The following is an 18,394-nucleotide window of genomic DNA, read 5'->3' on the forward strand; positions in this document are numbered from 1 at the left end:
ACTGCACTATGCCAACCCTGATTCACATTATTTGTGCACTCGCTAAGTGTACATTATCTGATCCGTCACCCTGTAAAACGCTGCAAGAGGAATCCGTGGCTCCTGTCGGCTGCTGACTGTGGGTCAGACACAGGAGTCTCTGTACAAATATTTTTGCAAAATGGGAAGGATGGAGTAAACCCAATGCCACCACCAACAATGGCCCACCATAGCTGTCAGTTGGGAGGGAAAGTCCATGCCTCCCGCCCCAGTAACTCAGAGTCTCCTGGAGGACACGACGCAACCCGAAAGCCCCAGCACCTTGCCTTCTCATGGCCTCCTTTCTGTGTCACATTATTTAACCCGAAGAGACAAGCAGGAGGGGAAATAAGACTTTGAACCCAGCTCTGCAGATTTCCTCTGGCTGGAGCTAATGGGTCTGGAGGGAGCTGGAGCCAAGAGGCAGGGGTGGTCGTGTGAGGGTGAGCGAGGGGGACAGTGCTTTCTGTCCACAATGCCCCAGCTTCTCCAGGGGTGATTAGGGCTTCCTGTCCTGCTCAGCCCAAAGTTCTCAGGAAATTGATCAAAGACCCTGGAATCCTTCCATTTGGGGTCAGCTAGGAGCTTTGCTAACTGCCTGCCAGGTTCTCCTACCAACCCTTCAAGATAGCTTATCTCGAGGAAGCCCAAGCATTCTAGAGTTCTTAGAAATAAAATAAACTACAAGTTATACTGCATAGCACAGGGAACTCTATTCAATATCTTGTAGTAACTTATAGTGAAAAAGAATATGAAAATGAATATATGTATGTTCCTATATGACTGAAGCATTGTGCTGTACACCAGAAATGGACATGTTGTAAACTGACTATACTTCCATAAAAATATATTAAAAAAAAAAAACAAACCACAAAGAGATACCAAAAAAAAAAAAAAAAAAGAAAATGAATGGATTCCTACTTTTGATCGGCTGTCATTCCGCTCTGCTGCTGATTTCTTTTACAATCTGGGTAAATGGGATGCATTTTTGTTCTCAGAGATCTCACTCTGTCCCAAACGGTCACTGGAACTTGGCAATCCATCCCACTGAAGATCAGGGTCTGACTTCTAAGTGGCAACAGGGAGGATCTTGAGTGGATTGGCTGAGAGACCCCGTTCATATTCGAACGTGGCTCCCTTTCCCTGCAGGAGAACTTCAGGATCATCGTCACATTCCAGACAGATGACTCTCTCGGTAAGGGTCCGGGTTTCTGGCATCGTCTGAACCCTGCGTTTAATTCACTGCCTGCGTATAGAGAGTACACAGGGTACCTGAGCCTGTCCCAGGGCTTGTGGGATGGAGAAAGCAGAACAAGAAAAAGGCTTGGTTCTTGCCCTGGGGTTGCTTATGATCTGGTTGGATTGACAAATCGCTCTCCTCCCCAGCTGTTCCTGATTTGGCTCCAGCCCCGGGGCTCCTGAAGGGCATTTTGCGGCAGTGAAGCCCAGGGGTCGCCCAGCTGAGAACCACATTTTCTTCCTTTTGGCAGGAGCCAGCAGCTTCCACATGGGAGCTCACATCTCAATGAAAACAAGAAATCTGATGCCTCACTGACAACTCATTTTCTCAACCTTCGTTCCGGGGAAAGGCGACTTTCTGTTCCAGCTGCCATATTGTAGTCGCAACCCCTGATGCACCGTCAATTAAAAACAGCGATCATTATGCACGGGAAAAAAGCCACAGATAGTATAGGCTTCCATTAGATGAAGTAGTTATATGGATAAAAAAATATAAAACCTATACTTCGGCTAATTAAACCCACTCACCATCTGATTAAGATGTGTTGTGAGACCATGGAAAAGTACCAACCACTAACTGTAAGTAATCCAGCACAGATGGGAATTAATAGTAATATTCCATGGCATGGAGATAATGGATCTCCACAGAGGCTAATCAGAAGCATTAATAAGAATGGACGGTACCAAACAGCTGGCTTCGTACGCTGGGGTCAGGGCAGGCCGTGCTCCTTGCACAAGTGGCTTCGCAATTCCCCTCTTTCCTCCTGAGATCGGCTGCTGAGGACGGGTAGACATGCTGGCCTCTTGAGATGCCATCAGATTTGAGGTTCTAGGGCAGGTCCAGACCGGCTATCTGGACTCAGGTGAGCGGATGAGGAATTGTGACTTGATTGTGACACGAGGCGTATGGAGTCGGGACCCAGCCTGGCGGGCTGCTCTGTGCCAGACCAGAGTACTTCAAGGGTCCCTAGGAACCAAGGGTACCTGGGAAGGCCGATGCCCTTTGGCGGGAGCTGCCCTCTTCTAGGGGCGGGGCTTGTTTACCATGGGAACCAGGTCTAAACCCAGGTATAGGACCCAGAGTGGGGCCTGCTCGATGGAGCCCACGACTGCTGTTTTGGAGGCTGAGAATCCAGGGTGAACCCCAGAAATAACGCGTGGGAGAAGCAGCTGTGGGGAGAAGGATGAGGGTGTCCGCTGCGTGGGGAACGAGGCGGGGCTCCGAGGGCCGGGAGCGAGCGGGTCAGACGCTCAGACAGAGTGTGTCCAATGCCCATTTAGCAGCTACTCTGGAACCGTCTCTGCCCTTCGGAGCAGCTGTGAGGAGAGTGCCCGGGCCTCGCCTTCTAATTACCACTAATTGGGTAAATGCTGAGATGATCTCTCTCTCCCTTCCCCTGCCCTCCCTCCCCCCACAACGGCAACCAGAGATACAGAGAGGTCAAAAAGAGACTTTTCCTAACGGAGACAGGCAAGGATGACACGGTGCGAATACCAAGCAGCCACTGCCCAAGGGAAAGGAAGAGGAGCGATGCTTCTGTGAGTGTGGCCAGCCCCTGGGAGGCCCGGACAGAGGAGGTGGGGACATGGGGCGAGGGGTGGGGTGGGGGCTGAGGCTTGGGGGCTCAAGCCACTCTCCCAGCCTGGCCTCCCCTCTCCCCTTCTCTGGAGCCGCAGAGGTGCCTCGTTTAGGAGGGAGGTGATGTGATCAGTCTCCAAGGCTTGCTCCTTGAAGAGTCCTCCACTCCAGATCCTTGAACTCTTGGGTCTGTGTGCATGGGGTGGGTTCTTGCGGCCTTCTGGATGGGAGGGGAGGGTCCAGGCCTGCTTATGCTGTGTGCAGGATCAAAGGTGCTGTGAACACCCACGCAGAGCCCCAGGGCAGAAACAATGGCGAATTTCCTGTCCCTCAGGCTCTGGATGGGAGCCCTGCCTGTCCCTGGAACTCATGGATTTTAGGTTGGAGGTAGTAACTTAGTTTCCAAAAAGGTTTTGTGTTTGTCTTCATTTTTGTTTTAACTCGAGGTCACATCTTTATCCTTCCCCACAGACTTGTAAAGCTGGGAGGTGATGGGGGATGGTTGTTCCATTTCACAGATGGAAAAACCGAGGCCACAAGTGCCTGTTCACTTCTACTTCAGAGTGTGGACAAGCATCTGAACTGCCTGAAGTTCTAGGCAATCTACTAACAATCCAGAATGTTCAGAAAAATATTGCTTTGGTTTTAGGTAAGTCGAGGAAAGCATGCCAGTTTTAAAAAGTGAATTCAAATAGTACAGGAGGGTTTTAAGTAAAGTCCCCAAGCCTTCTCTCATCTCCTAGTGTGCACTAGTTACCATTTGAGAAATTTCCCACGTCTGGAGAAGTATGCACGTTTATCTCTATGTATTTTCCTCTTTTCCACAAATTAAAAAGATCCTTTAACACTGTATTACAAGTTTATTTTGTCTTTCATCAACTAGAATTTTATTCTTTTTTACAGTTTACGAAGTGCTTCCATTCTCACATTAACCCAGCAAGGTAAGTGGGATGAGAAATGTCGTGCTTGGTGTTCAGACAAGGTAACAGCTTCAGAGAGGCAAAGTCATCTGCCTGCTGTTAGGTGGCTGTTGATTGCTGGAGCCAGAACTCGACCCTTAGTTTTCTGGATTCAAGTCCAATGTTTGCAAAGATGGATACAGCACTTCACGGGCGTGATAGCCAACACTCATGGAGCCCTCATTGAGGCACAGGGACTTTGCCGTGTGCTCTGTATCTATTATCTCCTTGAATTCCCATCACTCTATGACATGAACACTGTTATTACCATCCTCAGTCTACGGATGAAGGAACCAAGTCACGGAGAGCTTAAATGATGCGCTCAGGCTCACATCCCTAGCAACGAGTGGCACTGGAGTTCCAACCCCAGAGTTTGCCCCCAGAGTCTGTGTTCTGCACTACTACACCACACTGCCACCTAGTCTGGGCCAGGTACTGCTAGATGCTCTTTACATATGGTAGCTCATTCCATCCTCACCACGACCCTGTATCAGTACTAACAACATTGGACTGTGGGACATCTTCACCAAAGTCCCAAGCTCAGAGACAAGGAATCTCTCAACAGCAGGAATAGTCAGTCTATGGCCATAGCCTCTTCTGTTCCAGAAGAATAATGGATCCTGCCAGGAATTCAACCTGCTCTCAACTCTCCCAGAAGGGCAGCCCCCAAGCTATCGCATTTCTAGGCTGGCTTGGCTGGAGGCATTGCTGGCGTTGGAGCCTGTTGCTTCCACTTTGAACCCTTACAGTGTTTGAAATGCATCTCTCAACGCTGTGTCTCGTCCCCGTATTACACCTAGTTGGGTCCTTGGCATCTGCCATCCTAGACTGCAGGCACTGCGGTGGGCACACCCCAAAGCATGCAGCCCAGAACCTTGCAAATAATAGGTGCCCAGTAAACGAGCCCTGGGGTATCACCCTGACTTGGGTTTTCAGGGTCAGACTTTCCTGGCAGGAGCCCCGTGGGTGAAACATTCTCCATGAGCCATTTGGGTTTAAGGTTCCAGCCCTAAATATCCTTCCTGTGCTGGAGAAGGGAGACTTCACAGCTGCTCCACACACCCTTTCCCCCGCTGCCCCTGGATAGATGCTCGCCAGGTTCTCACCACGTCTGCAGCCAGCACCTCGGCCAGCCACTGCAGGGGCTGTGGAACCACGTGTCAGGAGGTCCTGGTGTAGGTTCAAGGGTTCAGGCCAAGGACATGGCGGTCATTTTGGCTTCCCAGAATTCTCAGGGGCCAAAGGGTGTGAGGCGAGCGAAGGAAGACAGCCCAGAAATGCATAGCCTGTATATTGATGAACAGCTGTACTTTTGTGCTAATCAAGGAGAAAAAATGTATGTGTATGTATATCTCTCCCAAACACCGGTTTTCGTGGCAGAGGCCAGGTGCAACTTTTCGCTGGTTACACTGAGGAAGGCGAGAGCTAGGATGCGTGGAGAATAATCCCACTCAGGCAGGCTCAGTGCTATGGGATGAGCTGCCGTTGTGGGGGAGGGGCAGACTGCTACACGACCATGAGGGCTTTGAAGGAACACCTGGACTCCCCTCTAGTGTCCTTCCCTCAGGGGAACCACCCCACCCCTCCCCCCAGCCCCCAGCAACCGCCATCCTACTCTCTGTCTCTGAATTTGACAACCCTGAGTACCGCACGTAGGTCAGATCATACAGTATTTGCCCTTTTGTGTCTGGTCTGTTTCACTTAGTGCAATGTCCTCACGGTTCACCCAGGTTGTAAGATGAGTCAGAATTCCCATCGTTTTTAAGGCTGAGTAACACTTCATCATATGTATGGCCATATTTTGTTTCTCACTTCATCCATCGACGGACACACAGGTGAGGTTTTAAGCTCCTCTTTCCACATGCAGCCAGTGGTCACCCGCTCACGTGTTTAGGTATTCAGCGAGTGCACATGGTGCGTCTTCAGTGTATCAGGATCTCTGATAAGATTACAAGAGGAATCAAACAGCATCCCTGCTCTCCAAACGCTCCCAGGCCTAGCAGGAAGCTAGTTCCTTTGCCAGGGCGCAGCAAGGGCTACCTAGAGAAGAGGTGGTGGATTTCTCTGGCGGGAGAGACTGGGGTGTGTATCAGGAAAGGCTTCACAGAGGAGGCAACCTTTGAGTTGTCTCTTGACAGACAAGTAGGTGGATTGGCAGGCGAATGAGCCTGGGAGGCAGTTCCAGGTAGGGGGGCTGCACAGATGTGAGGGAGCAGCATTGGGGGCTGGAGGGGTGGGACAGCAGGGGCCTCTGAGAGGCTGCAAGCAGTGACTGGGACGTGGCAGGAAGGAAGGGAAGAAGGCACAGAGGTTGGAGGCTTCAGGAACAGAAGGGCGTCAGACTAGTGTGGGGTCCTGTTCACCATACTTTAGGGTGTTGTAAAGGAGCCAAACCTGGAAAAGCCTCACTAAGAAGCTTCCAGGGACAAGGAGTTTAAACCATCTTCGATGCTCTCCTCCGTGGGGAGGCATGAGATTTTAGGACAAATGACTGGACAGGTGACTTTCAAAGTCATCACACCTTTTGAGCTTAGTGATCCAAAGATCCATGATCTCTGGCCTGAGGAGGATTAACCGGGTCCCTGGCTTGGGTCAAGGAAAGAGATGTTAGAAATGACAGTTGTGTTCAGTGGGGGCCGATGCTGGCATTCGATAACTAAGGAAGACCACCCACCTACAAGCTCGAAGAACCACAAGCTGAAATAGGCCCAGACACTCTGGGCCAAAGCGGCTAAGAAACGCAGCCCCAGCTTTCATCGAGTGAAGAAGCAGGCCCCCACTGCATCTGAAACGTTGCCACACTGAACAGCTGGGGGCAACCTAGGACTCTCTGAAACCTACCGAAGAGAAGGGAGGAGGACCTGGATTTGAGTCAGCACACCTGATTCAGATCTCCTGGGTCTCTCCGTCACCAGCTGTGTGACATGGGAAAAACTGCTTGACCTCTCTGAACCTGTTTCCTCATCTATCAAAGAGGCATGACCAGACCTACCTTATTTGTTTTTCATTCGAAATTCAGGAATGACCGAAATAAATCAGAGTGCAGGTGATTACATATGTGGGGCACTGCCTTCACCCTGAGCCCCCTTGTCTGGTGTTGACGCAAGCTATGCACTTGAAATGACGAGATGGGGGTGGCTTGAAGAGAAGAGGAGGGGTATGAAGGGAGGTAGAGGAGTCAAGCTAGGGTTCCAGGGGCACAGACATGGGTGAGAGATTCCCCAACCCTTGGATGCCGGTAGCAGAAACTTACCTGGGAGCTGGTCTGGGGTGGGACATCCTGGTGATGGAGTCTGGACTGAGATGGTGTGAGGGGTGACTGCCTGGGCTGTCTCTGTCCGCAGAAGTCGCAGAGGTTGTTGAGAGTTAGTGCCATGCCAGGCAGTCCCAGGAGCCTAGCGTCAGAGCCGAATTCGGGAAGGAAAGCTGGAGTTTCCACAGCCTCTCTGCAGGGTTCCTCGTCTGTGAATCTGAAATAACACCTACTTTGCCTGGTGGGCGTTAAATGTCAAAGCGCTCTTCAAACCACAGAGGCCTGAAGACATGTGTATGTCCTGTATCACCCTTCCCCGTTCAAGCAGCTAAAAGATAGTGTTGTCTTTACAAACTTGCAGCTCCTCTCGCCAGTTCTGGGTCCTTGGGGCCTGCCCATCTGCCCAAGACACTTCGCTGTTCACCAGCCTCGGCCGCCCAGCCCGCCTGTAAAAGCTAAGAATACGTCATAAAACTGCTGTAAGGTTTTATGAGCCCTCTTTCCTTCCCGGGGACCAGTCCCGGTGCTGTGAATCATACCCGTGTCTGGATGTGGGGCTCCGAGTGCGGGGCCAGGAGGAGGCAAGCAGAGGGGTTGGGGACAGGTGGTTTCGTGGGGGTGTTTGGAGCAGCAGGATTGGGCCAACTCGGAAGGACTCCAGCTCTGGGTGATCTTGGCTGCCACCGGGACTGGGCCATTTAGTCTGGCCCCAAGAGAGAGGAAGGTGAAGAAAAAGTGGGGACAAAAGATGTCATGGTGCAATACACAAGTGTGGAGTCTAACAGACCTCGGTTCATGTCTCACCTCTGCCATTTTCTATCTGTGTGACCAAGCAGGTCGCTTAACCTCTCTGAGTACTAATTTATCATCCATAAAATCAGGATAAGAGTACAAAACTTACAGGGTTGTTCAAATGAGATAAATGGAACAAAGTGATTGATGTGTGTCAAGTATTATGATTATTTTTCGCCTAGTGTTTAGTAAGTAAATGTCCAATAAATATTTTCTGAATGGGTAAATGAATGAATGAATAAATACATGCATGGAATGAACTAGTTGTAGGAGAGGAAAAAGAAGAAGGAAAAAAAATTCTATCTCAAATGTCACCTCCTCCACGACAGCTTCTCTTACGCTTTCCGACTCCCGTTTTTCTCACCCACAATTTGAAGATTTGAGATTTGTTCATCTTCAAGCTCTCTCCCAGTTCTCATATTTGAAGATTCTTGATTAATTTCTTATTTCATTTCTTTACTCATGATTTACTGAACATTTAGTATGTGCTAAGTAGTGTTCTACCTCCTGTGAACAAGACACACAAAGCCCTTGCCCTCTTGACACTCACTTTCTAGTGATTTCTAGAGGCGAGACATACACAAAACATGACGAGTGAATATGTTACATAATACGCTAGAAGTCATTAAGTGTTGTGGAGAACTGGAAAGTAGAGTGGGGATGCTGAATGCTGGGAGCAAGGTATATCAATTAGGGAGGTCAGGGGAGGTCTCTGTCTACATGTGCCCTTGAGGCAAAGACTTATAAGAGGTGATGGAGTGAGTCCTGCTGCCATCTGGGAAAGTCCAGTTAGAGGCAACAGCCAGTGCAAAGGCCCTGAGGCTGGAGACTGTCTGGCACAGCAGAACAGTTAAGGAGGAGTCAACCCCATTCTCGCTGTAAAATAGAAGCTGCAAGATGCAGTCCCCTTGGTTGACAAGGAGATGACTCCAGCTGCCCAGCTGTGGTTCACCATCCCTCTTTCCAACCTGTGTCCCCAGTCCCCTGTCTCCAGTCCAGGCCAAGTTCTCCTGCCTGAGAGTAAATTGTGTTGAAATTTCCTTCCTTCCTTCCTTCCTTCTTTCCTTTGTTCCTTTCCCTCTCTCTCTCCCTCCTTCCCTCAATCCCTCCCTCCCTCGCTTTCTCCCTCTTCCTTCCTTCCTTTCTCTCTCTTTCTTTCCTCCCTCCCTTCCTTTCTTTCTATTGAAGTTTAGCGGATTTACAATGTTGTGTTAATTTCTAGTGTACAGCATAGTGATTCAGTTATATATATACATATATATATATACACATACCTATATTCTTTTTCATCATGGGTTATTATAAGATATTGACTGCAATTTCCTGTGCTGTACAGTAGGGCCTTGTTGCTTATTTATTTTATATACAGTACTGTGTATCTGCTAATCCCAAATTCCTAATTTATTCCCCCTCCCTTTTCCCCTTTGGTAATCATAAGTTCATTTTCTATGTCTGTGAGTCTGTTTCTGTTTTATAAATAAGTTCATTTGTGTTATGTTTTTAGATTCCAGATATAAGTGATATCATATGATATTTGTCTTTCTCTAACTTACTTCACTTAGTATGGTTATCTCTTGGCCCATCTATGTTGCTGCAAATGGCATTATTTCATTCTTTTTTATGGCTGAGTAGTATTCCAGTGTGTGTGTGTGTGTGTGTGTGTGTGTGTGTGTGTGTGTGTGTGTGTGTGTGTGTGTGTATACCACATCTTTAAGATCCAATCATCTGTCGATGAACATTTAGTTTGCTTCCATGTCTTGGCTCTTATAAACAGTGCTGCTATGAACATTGGGGTACATGTATCTTTTCTAATTATAATCCCAGGAGTGGGATTTCTGGATCATAGCGTAACTCTATTTTTAGTTTTTAAAAGACTCTCCATACTGTTTGAAGAAAATTCTTTTTAGGGAATATTTACATGTTATCAATCCCTCCACTGCGTAGAAATGAAACACCAGAGCTTTGGCCGGGCAGGAAGGACTGAGGAGCAGCTGCTAACCCTGCATCTTCACCTGGAAGAAAGCAGCGGGAGAGGAAGGCGGCCAGGGCTGGGCGAAAGCAGGGAAGGTGAGCTGCTGTGACTAGGCTAAGTGCTGCTCTGGCTCCTGCTCAGCTCTGCCTTGTGGTGGGAGGAGCACCGGACGGGGAGTCAGGACGCCTGGTTCCTGCTGGGACCTTGCCACCAGCCGGGAAATCTGGCTCAAGCATTTCAATCTCAACCTCTGTTTCCTCTTCTGTATAACTTGAGGGCATTGAACTTGGAGATATCTGATATTCTCCAAGTCTAGCGGCCATGTGTCTGTCTTTCCCACAAGACGCTAGACTCCTAGCAGGGCAAGTCTGATTCATCTTTAATGCTTAGCATCTATTTCACAGGGACTGTGTTTGCTGAATCCCTGGAGGGCTTCGTCTTAGGGGAAGAGACGTCTCTACAGTGGGAGTCCTTTGTCAAGCAGGCCTTTCTTGGGAGGAGGCCCTAAACTTGGGCCGTTTGCCTGCTTCACTGCCCATGGGCCTCTTCAGCCACAGACCCTCTATCAAGGGGGAGCTGATGGGAAAAACCAGTTTGTTTACTTTTCATTAATTTCTCCCAAGTGAGCTGTGTGTAGGGGGAGAGGATGCTGGGAGCTGGTTAGAGGGGCGGACAGGCCCCGGGTCAGCCTATTCCTCCGAGAAGCCCTCTTAGGCCCATTCACTTCCTCACTGTCCTCACTCCTCCTGAGTTCAAAGCCCTGCCCAGGCAGATGCCTCCCAGCCCCCAGCCCTGGGATCTCCAGCCTTGTTCTGGTCTCACTCGGAGGCCCGCTGGCCTAATGAAGTGAACTTGCATGCGTCCCCACGCTCCTCCAGAGGGAGGCCCTGCTAGCAGCAGGCATGGCCCTGTAATTCCCCTGCCATTGATCTGTGGATGGTAATTCAGAAGCAGCCATGGCTGCTCTGCAGGGGAGCGAGTGGTGGAAGGTGGTGATTATAGAGGAGTGGCTTTGACTGCCAAGGAGTTTCCGGGGAGTTGCGGTGGCCCTCACATCTGCATGGCACTGGCAAGATTCTTGGGGCTGGATCCTCTATACCTCCTGCTCCCCTGTATGTGGCAGCAGAGAGGATGGGGAACAGGGTTGGTAAGATGGGAGGGGGAGAACAGGAAGTGGACTCTTCCATCAGGACCTGCCCGTGCCTTTTCCCATTAAGGAGCTGAGGCATTGCTGGTGACCGAAAGTGACATTTCAGGCTAGTATGCCAAGTGAAGTCCCTTCCCGTGGGAAAATAGTTCCAGATGACTGGGCCACATCCACACAGAGTGCCCGGACCACTGACCTAAAAAAATAATGAAAAGAAGGTAATGAAACCTAACTTCAGTACCTTGTTCACACGACCTCGGTCCCCTGCAGAGAAATCCCTCAAGTCTTGACTTGTCTCCCCAAGGCAGGCTCTGAGATCCAGGGCAAAGATGCTGGGCCTGGGGCCTGTTCCAATGACAACTCGTGAGACCTCCGGGGAGTTCTTCACATTGTCTGAGTCTCTGGTAGCTCGTTCAAAAATGGGGATTCCGATGGAACATGGTAGGTGAGAGAATTATGTGAGAAAGCAGGTGGGAAAATGCTTTATAAACCATAAAGCACTAACAAAAGTTAGCCAACAAAAATTTACTCAGTATCTTATAATAATCTTTAATAAAAAGGAATATGAAAATGAATATATGTATGTATATGCATGACTGGGACATGATGCTGTACACCAGAAACTGACACACTGTAACTGACTATACTTCAATTTAAAAAAAAATGTGCTCATTTTTAGCAGCTACCTATATGCAGCATTGCAAAGCGAGACTTGTCACATGACAAGGTTTTTCTACCTGGGTTGCAGAATCCATCTCTAAAAGGCCATGAGGGTTTAAGGGTTTCAACAGCTTCCCCTAATCCCCATCCAACACCAGCCCATATTCACCACCCCCACACCTTGCTGCTGACTTCCAAGACCTTGGACAAGTGACCTGACCTCCACGGGTCTCATCACTTGAGCCGTGTTAGCTCTGACATATACCCTCCTCCTTTATTCCATCTCTTCTGCAGTCCTGTCCTAAACTTTGCCTTCTCCTCTCAGGGGAGCGACACTGGCCTCCCTGAATCTTCCCTTGGTTATGCTTACCCACAGGCACCCTCCTTTCCTCATATTCTTTGGTCTTTCCGGGTTTTGGCAAAAGAAATCTGTGTTCTTCCACAAGAGAGGTCCCTGAGAATTCTTTAAGTGGCTGGGAGGGGAACAGGATCTCATGTATTTTTGGTACCAGAGATAATCAGATAATCAGATAATTGTGCAATTAGCAGTAATTTTATCGCTCCTGTAATTTCCTTTTAACAAGAGCCCCCTTAAAAAAATGGAGTTATTTTTTTCCCCTTGTTGTTGTTTTGTCTGGAGCGTCTGTCATCAGGAATTTGGTCCGACTCCCACGCACTCGGCGATGCAGCGAGGGGGAGGGGCAAGATGCGGGAGGCAGAACTCCTGGGGGAGAGGATGTGCCTGGCGGGCCTCTCTCCCCGGCTTCCAGCCGAGCACAGGCTGCGGGAGGGGACCGCGGGAGGAGGCCACTCGGGTCTCCAGAGACTGACTCCCGCTGACTCGCCACTCCGCGCCGGCGCCCCCCCCCCCCATGCCCCGGGGCCGCCGCCGGGAGGGACTCTTGGGAAAGACCCCAGAGGCCGGGAGGGTGCAGCCGAGCTCACGCGGGCTTGGTGAGTGGAAGGAGGCCTTCCTGTTCCACGTCGCGGCCGGGTGCAGGAGCCAGCATTCCGGGTCCATCGGGCCCAGGACAGGGTTGGGCACCTCACTCGTCCCCTAACGTGTCCCCAGCCCCACCACGGAGGCTGAAGCACAGAGGTGGCAAACACCCCCAAGGCCTTGTGCCAGGTATTTACCAAGGAAATTCCCAGCGATTTCCTCTCCCCTCCCCGGGCAGCGCCTGCTGCGTGTTCCCTGATGCGGGCCCCGGCTGTGCAATCAGCGGCCCGGAGACCTGCGGGGACCCGTAATTGCTCCGGAGTTGCCCGGGACTTTGCAAGGTAAGCACGCGCCGCGCTGCTCCCGGCCCGGTGCGCTCGGAGTGCCTGCCGGCCGCCCTCCCTCCCGCGGCGGATGCGGGGACCGGAGGCTGCGGGGGCTGCGCTGAGCCAGGTGGGCGAGCTCCGATGCCGCGATGCCCAGCCGGCCGCCTGGCGCTAATGGGGCCGGGGTACGGGAAACGGGAGGGGACAGGAGCGACTTGTGGGCGGAGAGGGGCCACCTGGCCATGTCCCCGGGGAAGAAGGCCTTGGGGGACATGGGCTCCTCCGGGGACACTGGCTCCTCCTGTCCCTTCCCTCCGGTGGAGAGGCGCCTCATTGATGAGCCTTGTCATCATCCTTCAAGTGTAATTTTTTTTTAAATTGCAAAAATCTTACAGAGCTATTAACCTCAAAAGAGTTTTAACATATGGCAGACCGAGTCTCCCTCTTACCCTAATTATAAGGCTTGCAGTAATGGGGATGTCTTTTAAGTTACAGCTGCTGCGCTTTCGGCTTTCGCTAACATTACATCCTATTAAAGAGCTACATTAAATGCATGCAAATTGCCGGAGCGACCGCGTGCTCCCGACCAATGAGGGGGACGGATTGCAGCCGAGGTGGCGATATCGAGGGTCAGACTCACCCTGCTGCGAGCACCATATGATCTATCAATCAAACTCCTCTCATTAATTAACTAATTCATTAAATATCTTTATATATGAAGGCCCGGCCAGGCGGAACATTGTGTTGACAGGGACGTCCCGTCAGCACTTAGCCGGGCGCGCTCCCCTCCCCTCCCTTACAAATCACCCGGTGACTAAGAGAGGTCAAATTCCCAGTGTCTGCAGGGACAGAAACAACCACTGGGGTGGGGGGACACCCTTGAGGGCACCCTCCTTGGGCGTCCCTGAACATGACTCCCCTCTGTGCAGCCTCTTCCTCCTGAGCCCTCTCTGCACTCACCCTGGAGAGTTGTAATGAGCTGTGTATATGGGTCTCCCTGACATCCCTAAAGGCCTGGGGCTGATAGTGCTCATCTTGGGACCCCCCTCCCCCACCAGTGGGCGCAGTGCGTGGCAGATACCCTAAATGTTGGTGGAATGAATGCTGCACTTGGAGTACTTTCCTCTCTCCAGAACCCCCAGCACTAAAGAGACCTTCTTTGCAAGCTCTTCTGGGCAGTGTGAGCAGACAGCGTCCCTGGAGAGGGATGCAGGAGTGATGGCTTAGTGGTGATGCCGGAGGAGGGACAGGGATGGTGGGGAGAAAGGAACTTTTGAAGTTCAGAGCTGGGCATCCAATAGCCACAGCCTCAGACACAAGCAAACTCTTGCAAGAAGAATGAAGCTGTGTTATTCTGTCAACAGTTGACAGACCTTGTACAAGGGATGGTGGGCTTGCTTGGTTGTTTATATACGTACATATGTATGTTTGTTGAACGACCATCATACAATCATTCCTTTCCTATATTATCTCAGGTAATGTTGACATCAACTTTGCCAGGTGGTTATTTTTACTTCCAGGCTAGGGGAGGAGAAACAGAGACTCGGAATAAGTAACTTATCCAAGGTCAAGTGGCAGAGCCGGAATTCAGATTCGGGCTTGCTGGATCCAAGACCAGTGCCTACTGCTATGTCATCGGCATGTACAAAATAACGCTCGGGGGGTCAGTGGATGTGCTGTTCTCCTCCGCTGCCTGCTGTTCCCCTCTGTTCACACAGTTGTCTTTCTGTCCTTGTTTTGCAACAGCTGCCTTCTCTGCTGGGCTGGTAGGTCTTTGCTCTCTGTTACTCGAGAGGGAGGTCACAGCACACCCCGTGCTCGAGGCTGCTGGCTCTTGACTGCGCTCAGAATGGCTTGGAGTCATTTTCCCTATAGAGCACCTCGGGGGACAGACCAGCTGCCTTAGAGTGGGGTGCCTGGCAAAGACCTGCCCCCTGAGCAGCTGGGTACAAGGAATGGGGATGGGATGGGCACCTCCAAGCCAGCTCCTGGAGGACGCTCCTCTACCAAGCCCTGGCCCCTGTGAGAGAGAGGGCAGTCACTGGTGAGGGCTGCAAGTCAAAATAAAGACGCAATCTCCAGATGTTAGCCTTGGTTCCTGCTATTCAGCTCATGCAAGTCCCCAACCCACCCAGTCGAAGTCAGCTGTGTAGGCCAGCTTCCAAAGCCTGGGAATTCCTGGGAAAGCACATGCCCAGATCCCTCTCTACTCCCTCTCACCCCGCCTCTCTCCATCGTGCTCACTCTTGCCTTCTGAGACATGGGGCTAATGGACGTTGGCTGTTAGCACCCGTGATGTTGGGCGCCAACTTCAAGATGGGCCTCTCCAGCTCCCTCTGGCCCCCTTGGTTCCCAAGAATAGTTTTGGAACGGGGCGTGCTGTGTTAATGGGGGTTAATGGTAACCCCGGAATCAATTTTCCCTCCCAGAAGAAAATTCTCCGGGCTTAAGCTGCACAGCCTGTAATAGTGGAAATGGCTCTAGATTTGAAAAATTGGCACGTTGTAGTCCAACAAGGCAATTTTTGAATTGTTCCGCGCAGCTGTGCACCTCTGGACACAATGCTGCTTGCATCCTAAAGCGACGGGTTGGAGAGCAAGTTTCCAGCCCCAGACAGCTCTGATGCGGTTTTTTTCCTTCCCCGACCCCAGCTTGAATTTATCGTTTTGTCCCCCTGCCCCGAATCCTTAGAGCTGTGGCTTCTCCCTTAGGGACTGCCAGAGCTCCTGAGCAAGGAGACAGTACCTTGGCTTTCTGTAAAAACTCACTCCTGAGGGCAATGGGCCTGGGAAAGGGGGTTTCCTGAAGACCAGGGGTCTGTGCACAGGCTGAAAGAAGAGGCCAGGACAGCTCAGGACCACAGCTCCTGGACAGCGTTTCCCGGCCAGGGTCAAAGCTGGGCTTCTCTAGGACCTGGAAGAGGAGATGTCTGATTGTTGTGCAGGGTACTTGACTTTGATGAGCTGTGTTTCCTCTCTTATAAAATAAAAAACAAGGCTTCTTAGAATAAAAATACATGGTAGGTAGTTTACATAATAGAACAGCAGAATGGGAGCATGCAAGGCCATGTGCCACTTACTTAGTGTCCCCTTTGTACCGATGGGGACATGGAGGTGGCCCCCAGTCACAAATCTGGTTGCTGGGGAAGAACTCGTCCTCACTCTATAGTGCTCCGGGCTTGGGATAATGGTCTAAGTGGCCAGGGAAAGGTCCCTGTTTTCAGCTTAGTGCCCCTTCCATGAGTCCTCTTCTCGGTGACTCAAGATTAGAACCATATAATGTGTTGAAATGGAACAAGGGATAAACCAGGGCTTGACTTATTATGTGGTCTGCCTGCCTTGCTCCCTTCCAGCCCCATTTCCCACAGTCCATCCTGTGATCGCTACCATGTCCATGGGTCCTACCATCCCTTATTCCTCCAGCTACAGTCCAGGCTCCTTTCTCTGGCTTATCCTGTGATTCATGAGATGACTTGTGCTGATTGCTCCAGCCACAGGTCTCACCACCATCAGCTTTCCTCCCTGCACCACCCTATCGGACCTGGTTTCCTGGTCATACTGACCTCTTGACTTCATTTCCTTGAATGCATCTTTCCTTCCTTCGCCTTTACATTCCTCATTTTCCTTTGCACATTCAGCTTCACCCTCCTAGAAATCTCTGTCTTCCCAGACCAGTCCCCCTCCTCCCTGTCTCCCTTCTCCTGGCTACCAGCTCACCCTTCCGTCTCAGCTGAGACACCAGTTCCTCTTCCCCGAGCCCCACAATCTGGATCAGGTGCTCTTCCTGTGGACGCCTGAGCCCCCTTTACGTCCCCCGGGCTGTCACTTCCCAGTCTGTGATGTCATCACCCATAGACCAGTTTGAACCTTCCATTAGAATGTAAGCTTCAGGAGGGCAGCGTCACGTCCACTGTTTTATGCCCAGCACCCTGAAGACGGTCTGGCTCACCACAAGCACTCCAGAAGTAACTGAACGACTTTTATAAAAATGCTGCCATTACTGCAGCAGAGAACAACCGATATTTATTGAGTGCTTTCATGTGCCAGAAACGATGCTAAGTGCCCTATGTGCATCACTGGATTCGTTTTAGTTCTTGCGTGAATTGAATGAGGCGAGAAACAAGGGAGTCTAATCCTGGCTCTGCCTGCAGCTGACTCTGTGACTTTCAGCTACTCCCAGGGTCTCATCTTCAGAATGAAGGAGAGGGAAGGGGGCAGACCGACTTAGTCTCTCGGTTCTTTTTCCTAGGCAAAAATGGACTTGAGAGTCAGTCCATGTGGGCCCAGGGGGAATCAACCCTCAGGATTCAGAGAACCAACAGACACAGAGGGTCAACTTTCTAGTCCGGGAGCAGGAGGAGAGGGATGTGGCCGTCAGGCTGGGAAGGGCAGCGGGTTGCGCTCCCACGCTGGGCTGGAGCTTCCACATAGAGAAGCCCGCTGCTGGCTGAGTCATTAGCGCTGGTCTCCTCGCCGTCACCTCGGCCATTGTCTGATTTAAGTGTAATAGCTTGTTTGGTGGATTTGGCCTTCTATAGAAATCCCCCCAAGAGTGAAGTGCCGCATTCAGCCGGGAGAGCGCAGGCCTTTGTGTGCTGGTGGCCCGGCCTCGGCTGAGCGTGTTTGGAGTTGGTTATCAAAGGGGAGGATAAATTAGAGCACGGGGCTGAGAAGAGAGGAAGAGGGGGCCCTTTCATCAGCAGGGCTGAGCACTCAGGCAGCTGCCTCGGGGCCGCGAAGCCCCAAGCCGGCCCTTTTGCCTTTTGGCAACGCTGGCGCTGCAGACCGGCCTGGCTGTACCCTGGTAGAGCCCAAGTTCTGAGATCCCACCAGGCCCTGGGGGATGAGGCGGGGATGGGGCAGGAGGAGGGGTGGCAAGTGATGCTGATAACGAATGGCCTCCAGGCCTTGGAGGAAGCGTACTGGGGGGCTGGTGGGCGGAGCCCGCCCCTCCTTGCCCCACCTCTCTCTTTCAGTCCAGTTTAGAAAGGACGCAAGCTTTAGCCCTCCTCCACCCCTTCCTGGAGTTACTGAAATCATGCTTCAGTAACGCTGAAGGCGCCAGGGGCCTCTTTACCCTTGGGGAGGCGGTTCAGGCTCCCCGCCCCCATCTGCCTCCCTCCAGCTGCCAACGCGCACTTACCAGCTGGCTGTCAGGACAGCTTTATGGCGTGCACTGGTCAGCCAGCGATGTGGAGCTCCCGGAACGAGAGATCCTGGGCACTCAACCCTCTCAACGGACTTGGCTTCTGCTGTCCGGATTCGGAGGCCAAGCTGGACACGGCTGTCAGCTGAGCCACAGACGGGGCTGCTGACGTAGTAAATTGCACCGAGTGCCCAGTTTTTTCTGCAGGAGCGCTTCCCTCTGTTTTTCAGTGGTTCTTCCTCCAACCTGTCCCCAACAGCATCCCTGGGCCCCTCACTGATGGCTTTTTGCAACGTGGGATCTTGGTCCACAAGCCCACTCCTTAAGGAACCAGAGAACTTTCATTTGCCCGCTAGCACCTAAC

General features: G+C 51.4%; 1 long non-coding RNA gene across 4 annotated transcripts in view; it reads left to right on the top strand.

Annotated features, from left to right (window-relative positions):
* Positions 1–12,510: 12,510 nt before the first annotated feature.
* Positions 12,511–18,394, top strand: part of LOC135319905 (uncharacterized) — a 170,348-nt gene continuing 164,464 nt past the window's right edge. For all 4 annotated transcript variants that reach the window (XR_010378911.1, XR_010378913.1, XR_010378914.1 and 1 more), the window contains exon 1: positions 12,511–12,900. This is a non-coding gene — a long non-coding RNA (uncharacterized LOC135319905). The remainder of the gene's footprint in view (positions 12,901–18,394) is intronic.

The sequence above is a fragment of the Camelus dromedarius genome, chromosome 34 (assembly GCF_036321535.1).
Source record: "Camelus dromedarius isolate mCamDro1 chromosome 34, mCamDro1.pat, whole genome shotgun sequence".
NCBI classification, from domain to species: domain Eukaryota; kingdom Metazoa; phylum Chordata; class Mammalia; order Artiodactyla; family Camelidae; genus Camelus; species Camelus dromedarius.